Source organism: Macaca nemestrina, chromosome 2, assembly GCF_043159975.1.
Source record: "Macaca nemestrina isolate mMacNem1 chromosome 2, mMacNem.hap1, whole genome shotgun sequence".
Classification (NCBI taxonomy): domain Eukaryota; kingdom Metazoa; phylum Chordata; class Mammalia; order Primates; family Cercopithecidae; genus Macaca; species Macaca nemestrina.
The window spans coordinates 141,012,091-141,034,352 of record NC_092126.1 but is presented as its reverse complement, the minus strand read 5'-3'; the positions used below and the strand labels follow the sequence as shown (position 1 = coordinate 141,034,352).

General features: G+C 35.9%; 1 protein-coding gene across 11 annotated transcripts in view; it reads right to left on the bottom strand.

Moving 5' to 3' along the window:
- The window catches only part of LOC105477607 (contactin 4), a 1,037,214-nt gene that overhangs the window by 791,232 nt on the left and 223,720 nt on the right, over positions 1-22,262 (bottom strand). For 2 of the 11 annotated variants that reach the window (XM_071092096.1, XM_071092097.1), the window contains exon 2: positions 15,944-16,028. The exons of 7 other annotated variants lie outside the window; for them this stretch is intronic. The gene's annotated coding sequence lies outside the window, so the exon portion shown is untranslated. Of the gene's footprint in view, positions 1-2,286; positions 2,333-15,943; positions 16,029-22,262 lie in introns of those variants that run through there. 2 more of the 11 variants (XM_071092100.1, XM_071092104.1) reach the window with 2 other exon arrangements.

The following is a 22,262-nucleotide window of genomic DNA, read 5'->3' as shown; positions in this document are numbered from 1 at the left end:
ATGACTGCTTCTCCATACCACGTATCTGAAACATGTTACATTCTGAGATTAGCAGTTTCTGTGTTGTAGCACAAGAGGAGCTCATCTTGGTGGACAGAGGCCAGGAAGATCCTAGTAGGTAGCACCAAGTTCGCTAAGGGTAAAGGTCAGTTTACTTTCCTACCTTATCAGTAGCCAGCTGATGTGTTGATGTTCAATGTGATGTGTAGAATAGGAAAGCATGTCCAAAGCCAATTCCAAAGACTAAGTCATTCATGAAAACAACTGTGTTGATTTTTTAGTATTTTGTACTGTGAAGAAAATGAGGTTATTCTGGTTTTTTATTTCTTTATCGATCATACACTTTTGTTTGTCTGTTTGGAAAAAAGTTTTTGCCTATGTTAGAGGCTCCTCTCATTTTTATTTCACAATCCTGCTGCCAATTCATAACTTTCTGTGTATTTCTTAGACATTTAATGAAAAGCTGAGAAGTACCCCATTAGAAAATCATCTCTGTTGTCATGTTTACCTAGACAGTCCTCCACACACTTTGTAAGTTGCCACCTTCTGAAGGGATTGGTCCTCAAATTTAGTCTCTACTTTTGATTTACAATTTTCTGTGAAAAAAAAATTAAGCCATTATCCTCTGTGCTTCTGGTATTGAGCTGATTCCACTGAATCAGTCAGCCATGCAAGGAAGAAGAAATTGACAGACAAATTCAATAAATAGCATTGTGCTGAACTTGCTGAGTCTCCAAACAAGAAGGAAGTAAGCACAAATGAGCCATGTAGGTGCATCTCACCTACAATGGAGGGAAATCAATATTTTCCAAGTGACAAGAGGACAAACCAGGAGGAGGAGAAGAGCAAAAAAGTATATTAATGTTAACTTGAATGAGAATTCTGCCAACAATGGAGACAGGAAGGAAAGTTGAATAATTATGCATACATGTGTTCCACATAGCAATATGCATCACGAAGTCCCTGAAAGATGGACAAAGATGCCCAGCTGTGAACGTTGGCAAGAGGGGAAGACAAGAAAGAAAAAAAAACAATGATAAGAAAAGAAAATGTTTTATGGCAAATAGAACCTGCTGAAAACTGCCTTCTTTTTTGTATTTTTCAATAAGCTGTTGAGTGGGAACTTTTGCTCCACTCCATATATGTATATATTTTTAACTAAGCAACAGTTTGCATGTGTTTTAACTTCAAAAGTCATTTTCTTAGTATTTAAAAAACCAACTCAATAGGCATTTTGTTCATTATTAATATGGGTGACAGTCTTTTGAGAATAAGTTTGCACCACCTTTCTCTAACAAGAAAAGAGAAACAATTAAATTATGTATTTAAATGATGTTTATCAGACTCTCAAATGACTCAGGATACTAAGATTTTAGGAACTCTTATAGCCTTTAAAATTCACGTGGTGAAAATGTGTGGGTTCTAAAACACATATCTCCCTCCTCCTCTCTTGCTTTTTTGGCATATTTTTACCAAACATACCAGTTTTTCTCAATCTTGTTGCCTATTTATTTGTATAATAGTTTTTGTAAGCTATAGATGGATATCTTGAGCCATCCTGTGGCATATGGATTTTTTTTAAGCAACTGAATTAATCTATACTATATCACTATACTTGTAGACCAAACCCTTGGCTGGAGTGCAGTAGCTCGCCCAGGCTAGAGTGCAGTGGAGCAATCTCGGCTCACTGTAACCTCTGCCTCCCGGGTTCAAGTGATTCTCTTGCCTCCACCTCCTGAGTAGCTGAGATTACAGGCATGCACCACCATGCCCAGCTAATTTTTGTAGTTTTAGTAGAGACAGGGTTTCACCATGTTGTCCAGACGAATCCCTTCGTCTACAAGTATAGTGATATAGTATAGATTAGTATACCAAAGGGATTTAAAATGAAAAAATGACTTTAGAAAGTAACCAATGTGTTAGTTTACAACAAAAGCTATTTATTGAGAACTTCTACTTACAATGCACTATGCCACAGAGATCATAAAAAATAGAAGAGTCTTACCTTCTAAATACTTATCACTTAATTGACCCATCATGACAAACTTTTTAAAAGATCACAAATTAAGCAAAGAAGGCTGCTGCAGTGGCTCACGCCTGTAATCCCAGCACTTTGGGAGGCAGAGGCAGGTGGATCCCTTGAGGCCAGGAGTTCGAGACCAGCCTGGCCAATGTGGTGAAACCCTGTCTCTGCTAAAAAATACAAAAAAAAAAATTGCTGGATGTGGTGGCTTGCACCTGTTATCCCATCTGCTCAGGAGGCTGAGGCAGGAAAATCACTTTTACCTGGCAGGCAGAGGTTCCCGTGAGCCAAGATGGTGCTACTGCACTCCACTCTGGGCAGCAGAGCAAGACTCTCAAAAAAAAAAAAAAAAAAACCAAATTAATTAATTAGCTAAGCAAAAAGATATTCAAAATTATAATGCAGACAATGTTAAAAAGATATGACATGAATTCAACATATTTACATATACATGTGTTTTCAACATATAAAAGTTTAGAGACATACAAAAAGCAATATTTTTGAAATTATTAATTTCAGTTGCCAGAATTACCATACTGGTAATTACCATATGGTTGCCAGAATTACCATAATGGCATACTCATCTGATATGTCAAATCTTTCAAATCAAGATTTAATTTTTTTTTTTTTTTTTTTTTTTTTTGAGACAGAGTCTGGCTCTGTCACCCAGACTGGAGTGCAGTGACACAATCTCTGCTCACTGCAACCTATGCCTCCTGGGTTCAAGCAATTCTCCTGCCTCGGCTTCCTGAGTAGCTGGGATTACAGGCATGCACCACCATGCCTGGCTAATTTTTGTGTTTTTAGTAGAGACGGGATTTCACCATGTTGTCCAGGATGATCTCAAATGCCTGACCTCATGATCCGCCCGCCTTCGCCTCCCAAAGTCCTAGGATTACAGGAGGGAGTCACCGTGCCTGGCCAAGATTTAATTTTTTGATGAGAAAAATAAACATGAAATAATATATAATTGTGAACTCACTGCATATACTTAAATGTATATAATAATATATAATTGTGAAATTCATTGCTAAAGGAGTTCAGAAGTAGTGATTCCTAATAGAAGAGTCAGAGAATAGAAAGTTTAGAATACTATTATAGAAAACTTTCATGTGACTATGTTTTAGTAAATAACAACTATAGTGTAGATAAAAGGTAGTTATGATAATATCTAATGGACATGATTCAATTAGAACATAAATTACATATTCTCCGTGTAGTATTGAGATTTGGTCACATAATTTATAAAACATAATCTGTAAACACTGGTTTATCCAAAAGTCCACATGAAAAGAGAGCTCACTGTGACAACCGCACAGCTCAATTGACATGAAAGTGTTCAGCTGGTATCTTCATAATTAACCATTTACAACACTAAACATTATAGTGACTCTGATAAACAGGCAAAGTGGATGATGTACACATAAAACTTTTAGGCATCTCTCTTCATCTCACCTTAGTCTCCCTAGGATGTACATTCTAATCTTTCTATGGAGGAAATAAGAAATTATATCCACTTGGAGTTGTTTATCCAATTAGATGTTTGGATTTGCAGTAATTTATTCTCACTTCCCAAACCCTTCTACTCCTCATCCTGTGCCCTTTGACATATTATCAAGATGGATCATCAATACTCAGATAGGATATAATCCCCATTCTTGAATTCCTAGCATTATGTTCTAGGAATTAACCAGACTTATCACAGGGACATGGGTTATGGATACTGCAATATTTAACATTTTTAATAGGAAGCTTGACAGTAAACTGTAGTATTTATGTGCAGAATTTCTGCTTCTCAGGTCACATGACTTCCCTCCTCCCTCAAATTTCTCTTCCCTCCCTCCCGAGGGATATCTTTTCAAACCTTTTTTTTTTTTTTAAAGGCCCATATACTTGACATTTTAACTTGCTGAGAATGCCATTGGAGACAGCTTTAATAAAGGAGAAATATGGTGATTCATTGGTTGTTAGCATTTATCTATGAGGGAGAAAAGTAAGTAGCCAGACTGAGAAAAAAAAAAGCAAATAAGTAACAGTGTTTCTTTAGTTTTGGTGAAAAGAGAACAAACATAGATCCTGAAACAATTACAGATTTGAGGAACAAATGATGTCTAGATTAATTCCTGGTTGTTTTTGTTTGTTTGTTTGTTTGCTCATTTGTTTTTTAATGAATTCTCTCTCTGTCATCCAGGCTGGAATGCAGTGGTGTAATCTTGGCTCACTGTAACCTCCGCCTCCTGGGTTCAAGTGATTCTCCTGCCTCAGTCTCCCGAGTAGCTGAGATTATAGGCACCCACCACCACACCTGGCTAATTTTTTTTTTTATTTTTAGTAGAGAAACGGTTTCACCATTTTGGCCAGGCTGCTCTTCAGCTCCTGAGCTCAAGTGATCTCCCTGCCTCGGCCTCCCAAAGTAGTGGGATTATAGGTGTGAGCCACCATTTGCAGCCTGATTTCTTGATTTTTAGATGAAGATGTGGGTATGACATGAACTTTTGTAGACTGAAGAAAGAATAGAAAAGTCTATCTACCTCCCTAAGATCCAAAATGGGTTGTTTTCTCTCAAATGAGTCTCCAGAGGATGTTTATTTCTATGTTTACATAAAATAAAATAATGCTAACCTTTATTAAGTGAAGGCAAAGAAAAAGAAATTCTTCTTTCTTATATACCTCATAAGAAAAAAGGTACATCAAGATAGATATTATTATCCTTATTTTATTTTCAGAAAGTTGTTAACTAACCAGGATAACAAATGGTGGTACCACAATTTAAAACCAGGTGTGTTATGCTATAAGCCCAGCTTTTTGTTTTTGGTTCAACATGTAGTAGTACTGCATTAAGAGGAACATAGTAAAGTGGCAAGCAGAACTTCACAGTGGCATGACAAAGATTTCCTTTATTAGGCAGGCTCAGCCAATTAAATATCTAGGACAAACAAACCTGAATATTCAAAAAATGGACTTCCAACCGAGAAAATCCTGTCCCCATCTACTTAGTGACCATCCCAAAGACTAATTCAACTGGCTCATCAGTCCTGGAAGTTGCTACAATTAAGACCAAGAGGTGAAGTTAAATATCTCCTCATAAGACATCAATAGTGCAAGAAAAACAACTTGAAGAGACACATCTTATTGAGATGTTTGTTGCTCACATTGCAAAAGAAGCTGAGTTGGGCCTTTTATCACTTCACTGGGACAAGGACTAGATAGATATACAGAATAGGACTGAAGGGAATCCTGAGAGTCTTTGGAAAGTTACACTTGGGGTCAACTATAAAATGAAAACTAAGAGCACAACAGAAAAACTATCTATTTTAAAAATGATCACTGAATAATCTTGTAGAGAATTTACAAGTATCATAGTTTACAATTACTTACTATGTTTTTAAGGAAGATTTGTACTAAAACATTTTGGATGGTATCACAAAATCTGGTCACCACCTGACTTCTAGATATGAATATGGCAGAAACATTTGACCACAAAGAAAATTTTCTTCTAAGTTTAGCTAATCTAAGAGAGAAAGTTATATCCTATGTTGATATTTTTGAAAAAAATCCCCACGCCTACCTCAAGATGCATGGCTTTGGGAAAATATAGCTTAACTAAGGAGATACAAAAGAACTTGACAGGGCACTTTGATAGGGCTCCATCAATCCCCTGACACAATCTAAGCCTCTAAGATCTAAGTCCTCTTATAACTTATGGGACTGTAATCCCAGTGGTTTCCTTTGATTTGACCATGCAATATTACAAAAGCAATATCTGAGAGTCCAATCACCACCTCATGCCCAGGGCAAGACAGTGGTTTAAAAAAAAAAAAAAAAAAAAGGTTCTGTAGTGTTTCTGATACCCTTACAATGCTCCTTCTAATAAATGAGAAATCATAAATAATCACTTAATTGCAATAATCACAATAATCACACAGTGAATAATTATCAATACAGTTGTCAAGTTGAGGGGCTCAAATATGCCTATGGAAAAATACTCAACCTCAATAATCAAATAAGAGTAAGCTAAAACAATAATGAGGTTTTTATTTTAAAATTCAACTGGAAGTATTTCCATATATTTTTGGTAGGGTAAATTTGTATGCACAAAGATATTTATCATAGTGTAACTTTAATGTACAAATTGCAAGACAACCAAATCACACATCTCCATCAGTAAGTGATTATTGTATCTCTATTCAACGACTTGAAACTTTAGGACAATGATGAGGGTCAATATATAGTTCAATATATTATTGAGTGAAAACAGGTAGATATTATAAACTCCATTTAGGAAAATTAGAGAAATAGTACATATAAAAATTCATAAATAAATATCTGGAATAAATTTTTGTTAAAAATCTTAGTAAGGCCATTTTAAGAAAGTCGAATTGTGGAGGATTCTAATCATCTTTACCTATTTTTCTATTTTGCTTGTAATAGCTACAGTAATGAGCTTTATTACTGTTATAATCAGAAAAAAACTTGTAATTTTCATTTTGGGAAATGTTAAAGCCAAATCGAGAAAGTACTCATTAGAATTTATCACAGTATTATAATATTTTAATAACATTTTTCATGATTATAAAATTATTTAATGATTGCAAATTTAGAATCATACTGAAGTACTGTTTTACAACCTGTTAACCTGTTTTTTTCTACTTAACATCTTGTGAACATGTTACCATATTTCCAAATATTCTTCACAACACATGATTTTAGTAACGTTTTAGTATTCATTGCATAATGTCTTGGTCATTAACATTTAAATTCTGGTATAGAAAGTAATGACATAGCATGATTCTGGATTACAAAAAGGTGTTTATTGATGAATAAATCTCAGATGTCCACATAAGGTTAGGGTTCTCAAGTCAGATAGAGTTGCCTCATAATTCTTAGCCTCCAATAAGACACATTCTTTAGTTGGGGACCCCACTAGCTGGTTCAGCTGTAGAATATCAGTGACCACACCCAGAAGCACTAATACAACCAAGGTAATCTAGGAAGAAAAGTCTCAATTGGCTGTTTTCTTGGCTATTTATGTAACCTATACTTTCCTTATTAAAATGACAATGACAAGTAATTACATAGAACATTAAAAATGTGAATCCATTTCACTTTTTTATAATAAACCTATGATGTAGGTGCTATTATTATCCTTATTTAACAAATGAAGAAGTGGAGGCAAAGAGAGGTTATATAGCTAGAGAAAGATAATACAGCAGGTTACTACAGAGACAGAAATTGAATCCATATTCTTATCTTTAAAATAATAAGCACATTCACAAAATTTGAGGTTCATTCAAGAATATATTCTTACTTCTCAGAAGATTCAAGATTACAGCCCAGCTGTAAACATGTATTCTTCCCATTACACTCCACTCTCTCCTAGTAACAATAACAAAATGATCTTTATGGAGTAACAATAGCAAAATGAATAACAAAATGATCTACTGTTCATTTTGTTATTTAATTCAAGGGGCAGAGAAAGGACATCACATTTGTCCCTGTTTCTGGAGGCAGTTAATTCTAAAGAGTTTTATTATACAGACACCAAACAGTTTACAGAAACAGCATGACATTTCTTTTTCTACCATTTATATTCTGCCTACTACTGTCACCAAAAGCAGAGAGGTCCCTAAGTTCATAAGAAGTGGTCTAAATAATATTCAGATTTATACAAAGAAAAACAGAGAACTTCAACTTCAGAGATAGTACTTCAGGAGGGAACAGGTACCGACTGAACACAGCCTACATGCCTGTGAACTAACACTTCACATAGGTAATGACTGTTGATTTGCATACTAAACAACTGCACATCAAGAGGCAGCTGAACTGTAAGAAATGAGTGGAATAGAAGGAACTAAGTCATGACCTGCCCCTCCCAGCACCCTCCAAAGGAATGTAATTTATTCTGGGTCTTCCTGAGCTCCATTTTCTGTCACTCTAGCCTTCAGTCTTCCTTAAGCAAATCTCATGGTTCCAGCTAGAAAATGACCACAATGAACAATAGTTCCCCCGTCCTTGTCATCATGTCTGTAAGCATGTAGACACAGGGCATATTAACAGATATTTTAGGCAATTTGCAAAATCTCTCTGAAAATGAAGGAAAGTAGGGCTCCACAGGACATAACAAGTACTTCTGTCCACCCCCACACTTAAAGCCAAGTGATGTATTAATAAAAGGCAATCCCATATATATATATCCTTTAACTCTCTGTGCCTCTAACTGTCTAGGAACAACCTTAATCCCCCCTTCCCCAATGCACACACTTTAAACTGGCTATTGGGTACTAGGCTTAGTACCTGGGTGACAATCTGTACACCAAACCCCCATGACACTAGTTTACCTATATAACAAATCTGTATATGTATCGTTGAACCTAAAATAAAAGTTAAAGTAAATAAATAAATAAACTGGCTATGATAGGTCATGGGGCAGGGGAACTAATAGTCCTGAATGCAAAGCTCTACTACAAACTATCTTTCCATCTACAATAGTCAATTAACTCCTGAGTCTCATTTCATGATTTCTTAAAAATAAAGGTGTAGACTCTATAATCCATCAGGTCTCTTTTCTCCAAAATGATAGTTTTAATAAAATCTATTACATCATAGACATAGTTATACTTAATCAATTTCAGAACCCTGACAAAGAAAGGTGTGATTCTTTGCAGGACCTCATTGTATCATGATCTCCCATACCATTCCTAAGTGATTTCTTAAGGCAACTCGAAAAGGTGACATCAAAATCCTGAAGTATTTACAGCCACCAAAATGATTCCTTTGATGTTCTTCTGAGAGGTTAAAATGGTGCCATTTCCTGTCTGTCATTCTTAGTCTGGTAAACTAATCAGTACCCAGCACCCAGCATGTCTTAGCCTGTGGGGCAGTGAACAAATCAGTGATTTAGAGATGCTGAAATGCATACTGTGGAATTACCAAACTGTGGAAATTCATCCAGGAGAACATACCTTATTTCAAGAATATAAATGAATTAATCAGTAAGCATGCCACCCACATACCAGAAACATCCCTGATTAAACTTAATGTAGTGAATTTGTGCAATCACCACCAAACTAACCATTGATTAAACAAAGGCCTCTGAGTACTAATTCTTTTAATGTACAGTTTATTTCTGTTCTCCTTTGAAGGATACACCTCTGAAAACTTTGCTAGTTTTGGGGACACATCCACATTTGAAATTCAGTCTGGGTTTATTTCTCAAGGAGGCCCATTTCTTTCACAGGCAGTGCAATTAAGGAATCAGACATTTAGACAGATGCCTATTTGGTGAATCTGTCATAGTGGCACTAAGAATTCCCTGCTACCTTGTGGATTGGCAGAGAAACCTATTGAGCACAAGATAAGCAGCCACCTAATTTCTCCTCCCCACATATAAAAAAAGGAGGAGCAACTACCCCAGGCTACTTATTCCAGAGACAAGAGTTCAAGAGTGAATTGCACCAAAGATTCAATTCTCATATATCTTACATGTTTTAATTTCAGAAATAATGCTGTTTGCATGTAGGTGGCTGATAAAGAAGGTAAGAGAGTTGCATACCATGTTATAAAAACTTTGATTCTCCAAGAGTGGTTCTTTATTTTCTTCTCTTGATTGATAGATAAATAGATGATATATAGGTAGGTAGGCAGGTAGAGAGACAGAGAGACAGAAATAGAGATACATCACATTAACTAGGACTTAGTCTATCTCAAAAATCTACTTACAGAGACTGAGACTATAGTTTAACAATAGTATACCCTGCATTTACTGAGTTAATATTATGTAACAGATACTATTAATATAATAAAAGAATCAAATTCCTGCTCCCAAGGAGCTTAAAATTTAGTGGCAGTAACTGGGTGTAACATCTCTGGACTGAAAACGTTGTGCCTGGTAATTTTTCAGGCTCTCATTCTAATTCCTGAGAAGTCACACTCATGTAAATACTAGATATTGAAAAGCATATTTTTAGACTTAAAACTGAGCATGAAATCTACAATCCTGATCCATAATAACATATAGGTTTGCTCTCTCAAGTCAAAGCACGAGAATGGAAAGAAAGGGAACCCCTCCCTCACCATAACAGGCCTGGCTAATGTTCTCTTAGTCTTACAGAATAGTCCTACCTGTATCATTGAACAACTATTTAAATGCACATTTAATTGTGCTATAATGCCTAGAAAAGCATATTGATCAGACAGTAAATTCTTAACATACGTTAGTAAAACATGTTCAGGTCAAAAACATTGACTGCTCTCACAGCCCACATCCATTCCATGATCAATTCCTATGAACTACACCTTCTATGTACTGCTGCCATATATCCAGAACATGATCACTTCTCATTACCTCCATCACTATAACTCTAGCATAAGAGTCAACAGGTTCCATAGGAAATTATTATGATACAAAAATATTTAAGGACTGTTATACATAAGATGAAAAGCCTGTTATACATATGATGAAAAGATGAAAATTTCCCTGTGACTCTTGGTGGTAGAATCAAAACCAATAAAGTGTCATTTTTTCAATGTACATAAGAAAATCCAATATTCTCTGACAACAGGTTACTTTAAGAAGCAATGGGTGTTTTCAAGTAGTTGTAGAAGAATGTTTTAGAGAGGAATTAGCAAGGTCAACCAAAAATGGGAAAAGGAGAGGAAATAGCTTAGAAGATATTGTTCCATCCAATCCTGCAATTCTATGCTTTCAAATTGTAACTTTCTTATAAAGTTCATGAGTCACAGATGAGATATGATTGTCATGTATAACAGACATGACATGTTTATAATACTGTAGAACCATGAAACAATATCCTATTAGAAATTGGGATGCAATTCAAATATTCCTTTCATTCCAAATGAATCTCTCCTGCTTTGATTTGTATACATCATTTCAGGACTTCGAAAACCAGCTGGGAAATTGCTGATTTGTCTGCAGTATGAATTTCTTTGTTAGGAAAGAAAATGGCTCTTTGAAATAGTGTTCTTCCTATGAGAAGAGGAGATATTTATGCTTGTTTTCCAAACACACACAGGTCAATTCAAAGGGAACCTACTTATTCCTCGAGTAAAAAGCAGTATCACCGTAGGAAATGGTTCTTTCAGTGGCTGACACTAAATTTCTATACACAACAGTCGTAAGTTGGCACAGAAACCAGGAAAGGAGGTGAATGCTATCTTTCCGACACAGGCAAAGTTCACTCATTAGAAGTTCTTTACATATTTGAAAGGAAAATTCCCCTGGCACCATCTTTCTTTCTTTACAAGACATATCTATGCCAAAAAATGCATTTAATTCTTAATTTGATTCCCTGTAAAATTCTATAAAAATAAATTGAATCACAGTAATGTTTGCTCATATTTGAAGAGCAATAAAAATAATTTTTGCTATTTTGTCATTGGTTTTAGTATCGGAGAAGCCATACTCCTTTGATGTCTAAAAATTCCAAGCCAAGCAAACCAACTGCTTGACTGTGGTGGCAGCTGCTATTCTGCTGTTGACTGTCACCTTCCCAGAACTCTTCAGAGATCCTTCTGAGAAGACTCCAATATTGTGGTATTTCTAAAATGCTCAAAATAGCAATGCTGTTCCTTACCAATGAATTGGTTTGCACAGAAGCCATTATAAATTCTTCAATGGCAGTGCTCAGTAAATGAAACTTTTAATTAATTGGATCCTAGTTCATTAAGGCTCCTTGTCTCAGATATACAGGCACCTCAATCACAGCTAACAGCCCTTACTTAAAAATCCCCCAACAGGACCAAATCTCCATCCTGTTGGGGGGAGATTTGATTTTTAGGAAGAGTTATAAAATTATCAGAGCAAGATAACTTCTCTGATAAATGAAGAAAAGTAGGCTTAAAGAGCAAAATTAGTCATAAAGAGAACTATTTCCATAGGTGTTTTGAAACTTAAGTCTGAGACTCATTTTTAAGGAGAAATCCAAAACATGCCTTGATAAATGTTTAAAGAAGCCACTTTAAGAAAAACAACACTTGGGCATGAAATAAAATTCAACAGCCCTCATGATGAAAACTGTCAACAAATTTGGTATAAAAGGAACATTCCTCAACATGATAAAGGCCATATATGACAAACTCACAGCTAACATCGTACTGAATGTGGTAAAACTGAAAGTCTTTCCAGTAAGACCTAGAAGAAGACAAAGATGCCCACATTCACCACTTCCATTCAACATAGTACTGGCAGTCCCAGTCAGAGCTATTAGGAAAGAGAAAGAAAGAAAGGACATCCAAATTGAAAAGCAAGTCAAATTATTTTTGTTTTCAGATGACATGATTTTTTATTTTAGGAAATCTGACTCTACAAAAAAACTCTTAAATCAGATACACAAATTCAATAAAGTTGCAGAATATAAAATCAACATACAAAAATCAGTAGCATGTCAGTATACTAGCAGGGATCAACCTGAAAAAGAAATCAAGAAAGCAATCCTATTTACAATAGCTACAAAAAAAAAAGTATAGGAAAACATTTAACCAAAGACATGGAAGATCTCCACCAAAAAAAAAAAAAAATATATATATATATATATATATATAAATATATATATATATATATATATAAAAATATATATATATATAAACACTGATGAAGGAAATGGAAAAGGACATAAAAAATGAAGAAATACCCCATGTTTATGAATTAGAAGAATTCATATTTCTAAAATATTTATACTACCCAAAGCAATCAACAGACTGATTGCAATCCTTATCAAAATACCAATGGCATTCTTTACAAAAACGGAAAATACAATCCCAAAATTTGTATAAAACCACAAAAGACCTTGAATAATTAAAGCAATTCTGAGCAAAAAGAATAAAGCTGGAGGCAGAGGCATCATACTATGCGATTTCAAATTATATTACAAAGTCATAGTAACACAAACAACATGATACTGGCATAAAAACAGACACATGGACGAATGGAACAAAACAGAGAACCGAGAAATAAATCCATGTACTTATAGCCAACTTATTTTTAGCAAAAGCTCCAAGAGCATGTAGTCTCATTTAAAAATGGTGCTGACACAATGTGCAATTGCAAAATTACAGAACCAGCCCAAATGCTTGTCAATCAATGAGTGGATAAAGAAAATGTGTTATATACACCATGTAATATTACTCAAACATAAAAAGGAACGAAATAATGGTATTCACAGCAACCTGGATGGAATTGGAGACTATTATTCTACGTGAAGTAACTCAAAAACGGAAACCCAAACATGGTATGTTCTCACTCATAAGTGAGAGCTAAGCTATGGGGGCGCAAAGGCATAAGAAGGACTCAATGGACTTTGGGGACTCAGGAGAAAGGATGCGAGCTGGGTGAGGGATAAAAGATTACACATTGGATATAGTGTACACTGCCTGGGTGATGGGGGCACCAAAATCTCAGAAATCAACACTAAAGAACTTATTCATGTAACAAAATACCACCTGTTCCCCCAAAACCTACTGAAATAAAAAATGAATTTTAAAAATGGTGTTGGGAAAACTGGACATCTATATACAGGAAAAAGTAACTAGATTCTCATCTTTCACCGTATAAAAAAATTAACTCAAAATGGATTAAAGACTTAAATGTAAGACCTGAAACTATGAAACTACCAGAGGAAATGATACAGAATATTGGTCTCAAAAAGATTTTTGAGGTAAGGCCTCAAAAGCACAGGCAACAAAAACGAAAAACCAAAAATAGACAAATTGGATTGCATGAAGCTACATTAAGCATTTTAAGCTTCTGTACTGCAAACAATTAACAAAGTGAAGAGACAACCTACAAAACAGGAGGCAATATTTGCAAACTTTCCATATGAAAAGAGGTTAATTACCAGAATACACGAGAAACCCAAACAACTCAACAGCAAAAACAAAACAAATAATGTCATTAAAAAATAGGCAAAGGACCCTAATAGACATTTTTTAAAAGAACACAAACAAATGGCCAATGAGTATATTAAAAAATTTTCAACATCACTAACCATCAAGAAAAGTGCAAGTAAAAAACACAGTGAGAAATAACCTCACCCCACTTAGAATGGCTATTATCAAAAAGACAAAAAAAAACACACACTGGCAAGAACGCAAAGAAAGGGGAAAGCTTATACACTGTGGGAAGGTAAAAGTAGCACAGCCACTATGGAAAAAAAGTAAGGAGTTTCCTCAAAAAACTACAAATAGAATTACCATATGATCCAGCAATGTAATTGCTAGGTGTATATCCAAAAGAAAGAAAATCAGTATATGGAACAGATATCCGCACTGCCATATTTACTGCAGCACTATTCATAATAACCAAGATAGGAAATTAATCTTCATGTCCCTGAAGAAATGAATGGATAGAAAAAATGTAGTATAGATATACACAATGGAATATTTTTTGGCCATAAGACAGAATGAAATTCTGTCATTTGCTCCAACAGGAAACTGGAGGTCATTATGTTAAGTGAAATAAGCCAGGCACAAAAAGACAACACATGTTTTCACTCATATATGGCAACTAAAAAAGTAGATTTCATGGAGGTAGAGAGTAGGATGATGGTTACCAGAGGCTTGGAAAGGAAAGCAGAGGCAGATGAAGAGAAGTTAGTTAAAGGCACAAAAATATAGTCAGATAGAAGAAATAAGTTCTAATATTTGACTCTACAATAAGGAAGTTATAATTAACAGTAATTTATTGTATATTTGAAAACAGCTAGAAGATTTGCAGTATTCCCAACACAAAGAAAAAATAAATGTTTGAGGTAATAGATATCCCAATTACTCTAATTTGATCATTACTACATTGTATACAGATATCAAAATATCATATGCACTCCAAGAATATGTAAAACTATGATAATCAATTTAAGATTTTTAATAAAAAAAGAAAAATGACACTTTAACGAATCATCATATAATATGTTCAGTGATTATTGAATGACTAAAGAATGGTTGGGTGCATTTGTTGTAAAATGTAAAAAAATCAGCCTCATTTTGAGTCATATTTCACATGATAAAAATATCATCTCTCCATGTATATTTTCAGTGAGTATTTATTCATTATTTTTGTGTCACTGTTAAGAGCTAACAACATAATATTTTTTATTATACACAGTCCTTGCCCACATGTAGTTCACAGTCTACTCAGCAACTGTTTTAAAATATAGGATATATTAAAATTAATGTTTGGGAGCAAAATACTGCTAATTTTTCTCTTCTTATAAGACATAAATTTTAGCTGGACATATGGCCACAAGGAAAAGGACTGTATCTTCCAGTCTTTTTTGCAGCCACACAGGGCCATGTGACTAAGCACTGATCCATGGGATTAACCAGTGCAGTTGTACCACAATGACTGGGAAGTTTCCTTACAAGGAAGTAATTGTACCTTTTCACATTCTGCTCGGAATGTGACTATTAACACATTGTCCTTATGACAAAAGCTATGTCTGACAAATCCTGGATCCCTGACATCATGGAACACTACAGCAGCTTTGGAATGCCTATCTCAAGTTTTAATTCAAAGAGAAAAATATAGTTGCATCTCATTTAAGCTTCTGATCTTATGAATTTTCTGTTTCTTGCAGCCAAGTCTAACCCTAACTAAGCATAGTATTAAAAAAGTGTTATTTAAAGTCATCTTGAGTCTGATAGGATAGTTACCAGTAACAATTCTGAAGGGAAAATGCATATTTGCAGAACAGTAACAACAAAAAAACCATAGGACTGCAAGTTTATCTCACATCATTGTGTATCTCACATTTGTGAACCTCAAAAATCCACTGGGCAGAAAAAGGACAGATGGTTAATTATCATGGTACATATAAGAACACGGCACAGAGAGATTGTAAGACAGGCCCAAGCTCATAAAATCCACTCTTCTTTTTAGTGAGAACCTACATGGGCTTTTTGCCTTACCTCAGCATGAGAGCTTTTATTCCCTTAAGTAAAGTTGCAAAGAAGGCCAAGTGGGCTCTGGCAGTGTTTCATCAGTTAGCGAAGTCTGCAGTAGAAAAAGAATATGAAAAGAAAGAAAGAAAGAGAGAGAGAGAGAGAGAGAGAGAGAGAGAGAGAAATGCTTTTACTTCTCTGAATCTAGATGCAGATAAAGTTGGAAAGAAAGGAGAAATTATCTGGAAAAACTGGTCCAGTTGGAGATACAGAGCAGACAATGGAAGACACATTCTAGATATCTCCTCTCATTACTTTATATAGTGTTGCGTTTTCCATAAACGGAAAGTGTTGTGCAGAAGGGTTTAGAAATATATTTGCAATATTCACATTAAAAGTGAAGGGAAACATACAGGGAATAAGAAAAGGGAAAACTCTGAATCTGGCTGAGGAAAAAAAAATCCACTTTACCAGCTGGAGAAAAGCCTGGGTAATAAGTAGAGTCAATATATTTGTGAGGCAAGTTGCAAAAAGGCACTGAAGATGGGAGAGGGAAAGCAAAAGGAAGACGACAGCATTTGGGGACTTATTGGGCAAAAATAAAATCGCTTTCAACATGCATCCCACACACAGATACTCAGGCAGATTTATTTGATCAGTTCTGACAATAATAAAAAGTAGTACAAATGGAAGGTGCCCAGCCATTCTCAAGGTAGACAGTTCTGTCTGAAAATTTAACATCTAACTTCCACATCTGGGCAATACTCCACTTAGAGGAAAGCACAGTGAAGCAAGTGGGCCTTCACTATTCCATAGCATTTTAGAACTGTTTCAGACTGAAATTCTGCAGACTGGAATAGTTGGTGTTGATAGTTAATGGTTGATGCAGAAGCTTCTATCCCAGATGGTAAATGTAGCAAGTTACATTAAAATAAAATAGTAGAAAGTTATTAACATAGAGAATGCTCACTTCCTTCTTCCAGAGAGCTTTCTCAAAGCCCCATCACCAAAGCCTATCACATAAATAATGTAAAAGGTGTTATTTAATAAAATCTTATATATGAATACCAGCTGGCTGGACAATAAGAGCACATGCAGTAACATATCCATGCCATTAAGACAAGGATACCTCATGGGACTTTGAGAATTTTACTCTGTAGTAGAGAAACCAACGTGTATGAAATTGTTTTAAATTTAATTGGCAGGTTCTATGATTTCTGTTCAACAAAACAAATATAGTACAAATTCTCTAACAACTTTGAGTAACTACGTAACACCAAATACCACAAATGAGACTAGTATGCAATAAACTACATGGGAAAAAAATTAGGGATTTTTCTACCTCCAAATGTGGTGTGTTCACTTATTTTGACAATTGTAATTTAGTTTTTAATTATTCATCATATGGTAGTGAATATGCTGCACAGTATTTCATAAAGAAATGAAAACTTACGCCGGGTGCAGTTGCTCACACCTGTAATCCTAGCACTTTGGGAGGCTGAGGCAGTCAGATCACTTGAGATCAGGAGTTTGAGACCACCCTGGCCAACGTGGTGAAACCTTGTCTCTACTTTAAAAATGCAAAAAATTAGCCAAGAATGGTGGCGGGCACTTGTAATCCCAGCTACTTAGGAGGCTGAGGCAGGAGACTCACTGGAAACTGGGAGGCAGAGGTTACAGTGAGCTGAGATCGCACCACTGCACTCCAGCCTGGGTGACAGACAGCGAGACTCCATCTCAAAAAATAAATAAATAAAATAAAAATAAAAGAAGAGAAAACTTAATCTGTAATGGGGAGTTCTATTAGCAGGCAACACTGTATTAAATATTTGCTTGGAATAATGCAAAAGCAAGAAATTTATAGCAGGGATCCATATGAGTGAGCTTTCACAAGACTATAACGGGAGACAGCCAACTCTAATCCTTAATGTCTATACCCTGTTTTCCCTTCTGCTGCTTACCTCATCTGCCACAAGGATTTTTTTATTGTTCTTAAAGCTCATCCTAATAACACCTTGAATTTGAAAAATGTCTTAAAATGTACAACATATTTCACATTTATTATCTTAATTTAATCCGGAGGTTCTCAACCGTGAGCAATGTTACATCCCCAGGAAGCCGGAAAAAAATGACAATGCCTGAAAACATTTTTGGTTATCACAACTGGGGAGGTGCTACAGGGTAGAGGCCAGGATAGCTGCTGAACTTCCTACAATGAGCAGGACAGCCTCCTACAACAAACAATCACCTGGCGCAAAATATCAATGGGCTGGAGTTGAGAAACTTCAGCTACAGGATTTCATCCTATAGCTACATTATGTGGTAGAAGGTAAAAGAACTGCTATCCCCATTCTTGGGAAAGAAAATGGTGCCCACAAGCTCTCTAAATTATACAAAACTGTATTGGAGCCAAGGATCTTATTTCAGTGTATATTTCATAAAACAATACAAAATCCCAATGACCTGTGAAAATCATGGGAAAGCTCAGTGACTAAAAAATCTTGAAAATAACAAAGAATGACATTCACATCAACAGTGGAAACACACAACAAAGAAGAGTGGGAAGGGGACAACTATCTGCTCTTCCCACAATGCAGCGGATGGGAAGGAATGCAAAGATACGAGGATATGAACCCCAGGTCTGCTGCTCACTCACCAGCTGATAGGGTATGGCTGCGTCCCCTGCCCAAATCTCATCTTGAATTGTAGCTCCCATAATTCCCACATGTTGTGGGAGGGACTCGGTGGGAGAAAATTGAATCATGGGGGTGGTTTGCCCCATACTATTCCCGTGGTTGTGAATACATCTCACGAGATCTGATGGTTTTACAAGGGATTCCTCTTTTGCTTGGCGATCATTGTTTCTTGCCTGCAGCCATGTAAGATGTGCCTTTTGCCTTCCACCAGGATTATGAGGCCTCTCCAGACACATGGAACTGCTGAGTCCATTAAGCCTCTTTTTCTTTATAAATTACCCAGTCTTGGGTATGTCTTTATCAGCAACGTGAAAACGGACTAATGCACCAGCTATAGACTTTTGGCTGTGTTGCCTTTGGCACTTAACATTTGCAACTCTGAGATTAGTTTTCCCAACTTGTAACATGAGAATAGCTAAATAAGAATTCCTATGAAAAGCTCTTTATAAAACATCAGGCATTGTCCAAAATGTTTATTATCTTCAACATTAGTGATGATTTTCACTGACTTCTCCCTTCCTCCTTGCTGATTGGTTAGCAGACTCCTTATTTACGTTCACAGACTAACCACACAAAACCTAGGCTTATGAGCAAAAGCAGATACATAGCCAGGTGCCATAAAGATGCTGAGGAGAAGGGAATATGTGGAGAGGTGTGGCTAAAACCACAAGTTCTGAAGACAAAGAAATAATAAATGAAAAAGAACAATGTAAGAGTACACAATCAATCCCCCTTAGGCCACACAGTGCTCTAAGTGCCTGAAAAACACTGGTGGACAAGATAGAAAAGTTTTCTACCCTGATAAATCTTACATTTCAATGGGAGAGAAATAAGAAATCAATATATAAATAATACAAATAACAAAAAATAAAATATAAAAAGGTTAGGAACTCAGGCTAAGACATGAGATGCCAGTTCAAAGTATCTGTGAAGCAAAAGATTAGAGTTCCCAGAAATAAATTGAGAAATAGGCTGCATGAATGAAATTACTGAATACAGGATTTGCAATTCAGGAAGTTCAGAGTCAATTATATTATGTGTGGTAGGTTCATAAACATGAGCAAACACAGTGCATCTAGCAGGATCAGATTATTAAAAAGGTAGGAAACCATTATCCAGTTGTTTTCTTAAGCAATAGTTAATGCTAAAATATTTCATCCAACAACTATCTAGACGTACTTCTTACTTATTAGGAAGTAATTTCCTAAATGCATACTGAGACAGAAAAAAATAAGAAAATCTCTGCTAATATTCAATGAAACTTCTAAAATCAAAAGATCAGAAAGTCCAGTCTATCACTGATGGGCATTTGAGTTGGTTCCAAGTTTTTGCTATTGTGAACAGTGCTGCAATAAACATACATGTGCATGTGTCTTTACAGTAGAATGATTTATAATGCTTTGGGTATACACCCAGTAATGGGATTGCTGGGTCAAATGGTGTTTCTGGTTCTAGATCCTTGAGAAATCGCCACGCTGTCTTCCACAATGGTTGAACTAATTTACACTCCCACCAACGGTGTAAAAGCGTTCCTATTTCTTCACATCCTCTCCAGCATCTGTTGTTTCCTGAGTTATTTAGTTATTTATTTTGAGATGGACTCTCGCTCTATTGCCCAGGCTGGAGTGCAATGGCGCATTCTCAGCTCACTGAAACTTGCGCAGAACAAGGCTGGAGGCATCAAGCTATCTGACTTCAAACAATACAACAAGGCTACAGTAACCAAAAAAGCATGGTACTGGTACCAAAACAGATATATAGACAAATGGAACAGGACAGAGGCCTCAGAAGTAATGCCTCACATCTACACCCATCTGATCCTTGACTAACCCGACAAAAACAAGCAATGGAGAAAGGATTCCCTATTTAATAAATGGTGTTGGGAAAACTGGCTAGTCATAGGCAGAAAACTGAAACTGGAACCCATCCTTACACCTTATACAAAAATTAACTCAAGCTGGATTAAAGACTTAAACCTAAGACCTAAAACCATAAAAACAACAGAAGAAAACCTAGGCAATACCATTTAGGACATAGGCATGGGCAAAGACTTCATGACTAAAACACCAAAAGCAATGGCAACAAAAGCCAAGATTGACAAATTGGATCTAATTAAAGAGATTCCTCACAGCAAAAGAAACTATCATCTGAGTGAACAGGCAACCTACAGAATGGGAGAAAATTTTTTCAATCCATCCATTTGACAAAGGGCTCATACCCAGAATCTACAAGGAATTTGAAGAAATTTTCAAGGAAAAAACAACTCCATCAAAAAGTGGGCAAATGATACGAACAGACACTTCTCAAAAGAAGACATTTATGCAGCCAAGAAACATACGAAAAACGCTCATCATCCCTGGTCATTAGAGAAATGCAAATCAAAACCACAATGAGATACCATCTCACGCCAGTTAGACTGGAGATCATTAAAAAGTCAGGAAACAACAAATGCTGGAGAGGATGAGGAGAAACAGGAACACTTTTACACTGTTAGTGGGACTGTAAATTAGTTCAACCATTGTAGAAGATAGTGTGGGGATTCCTCAAGCATCTACAACCAGAAATACCATTTGATCCAATAATCCCATTACTGGGTATATACCCAAAGGATTATAAATTATTCTACTATAATGACACATGCACATGTATGTCTATTGCAGCACTGTTCACAATAATAAAGACTTGGAACCAACCCATATGCCCATCAATGACAGACTGGATAAAGAAAATGTGGCACATATACACTACGGAATACTATGCAGCCATTAAAAAAGGACGAGTCATGAAGTTGGAAATCATCATTCTCAGCAAACTAGCATAGGAACAGAAAACCCAACACCGCATGTTCTTACTCATAAGTGGGAGTTGAACAATGAGAACACATGGACACAGGGAGGGAAACATCACACACCAGGGCCTGTAGCAGGGTGGGGGGCTAGGGGAGGGATAGCATTAGGAGAGATACCCAATGTAGATGTTGGGTTGATGGGTGCAGCACACCACCATGGTATGTGTATACCTATGTAACAAACCTGTATGTTCTGCACATGTATCCCAGAACTTAAAGTATAATAAACAAAAAGAATGAATTAAAAAAAATCAGAAAGTAATAGGACACCTATCAACTATGCAGAAATAACTGAAAATGTTAAATTAGTAAGAAATCTTGAGCAGATGCGGTGGCTCATGCCAGTAATACCAGCAATTATGAAGGCTGAGGCGGGAGGATAAATTACGTCCAGGAGGTTGAGGCTGCAGTGAGCCGAGATGGCACCACTGTCCTCCAGCCTGGGTGACAGAATGTGACTCTCTCTCAATAAAAAAATAAAAAATAAAAAAAAGAAAAAAAGAAAAAATGATCGTGGCTCAATATGACCAAACTGATTCTAATAAAGAGGAGATCAGTAGTAGTAGTAGTAGGAAGTTATATTGTTTCAATAGAATAATTTCATTAAGAAAAATTAGTCAGCAGACCTCTTTAGCTGTTGAATTTATAAAAGGATAAAGAAAATTTTAGAATTATGGTATAAATCGTGTGGCAGAATATTTGTTCTTTTGTTTTGTTCACTAAAACAATGTGTTACAACTTTTTAATTCTGGTCTCAGCTCTCATAAATACCATACCATCAACTCCTGTCAAAAATAAACAT